Below are 1,100 nucleotides of genomic sequence, written 5' to 3'. Positions count from 1 at the left end.
ATGGAATCGGGGGAGGTAGAGGTATGTGTGAGAGCTGATTAAGATGGGCCCTGTAAAATAGGAGTCAGGATCTGTCCATATAAATGATTACATGTCTTTTCTGGGCTAGTATAGTTTGTTTTCGCATGTGGCTTCGGAAGGTTTCAAGTTGGGCAGTGTATTACAGAACTGGTTCTGCTGAATTACAAGGAAATCTCTTGATATAACTAGATCTAGACCTCACTGCCTCAGAGAATCTAAACGAGAATCTTAAAAAGGGGCAAAATGAAGACTTGACATGGTACACATTGAACTCACAGCTAAATGTTAACATCTATTTTTGAAAGAAACCAACTTGATTTACAAATATGAGACATTTCCATTTTTTTATATCCTTAAAATAGTTATGATTTAGATCCACAAACATTTATTAGGATGATGAGATCTGTCGTCACAGGGTGTAAGATGCCATTGGAACTTTCCTAGGGAAAATTGTAATGCAACTTCTCTTTTTAAAATTTATTTATTCTTCTTTGCTTTTTAAAATTGACTTCTTTTGTTTCCAAAGAGCAGGAAAGGATGAGATAAAAGCTGGAGCTGATGAAAAAATATATCCTGTTTGTCTGTGTTCTGTACAAAACAAAAGGTTAGAGCTATTATTTTTTCTTCAAAATAAAGCAAATAACTCTTTGGTCATCTGTAATAGGGCAGCACTATTTTGAACAGTTTGATGTCATTTCTACATCCCTCAAGGAAACTAAGGGGAAAGTCAGAGGAAAGGGAAAAGGCAGCTTTGATAAGTTATGCCAGTCACTGGTCCCTGAGAGTGAAACATCCTGTTTTTATGATGTGGCCGAAAAACAGTGGGAAAAAAAATTTTCTGTGATCAATGGTATCCATTCTTTTGTTATTTCACAGTTACCTGCCACAATTCCCTAAATAATCAAACTAAATGAGGGCGTTTTTAGTGACAACTGTGAAACAATGGGCCAGGCTGGGTAAAGGTCAGTGGAAAATTACAGTTTGAGGTGGAGAAAGAATAGTGACAAGCCAGAGAAATCTCATGATATGAATAACATTCAGAGTCACAGATATCTGTCATCACTAGATTTTAAGACCAT

Source organism: Propithecus coquereli, unplaced genomic scaffold, assembly GCF_000956105.1.
Source record: "Propithecus coquereli isolate 6110/MARCELLA unplaced genomic scaffold, Pcoq_1.0 Scaffold131, whole genome shotgun sequence".
Classification (NCBI taxonomy): Eukaryota; Metazoa; Chordata; class Mammalia; order Primates; family Indriidae; genus Propithecus; species Propithecus coquereli.
The sequence above is the reverse complement of the archived record's forward strand: the minus strand, read 5'-3'. Positions refer to the sequence as shown.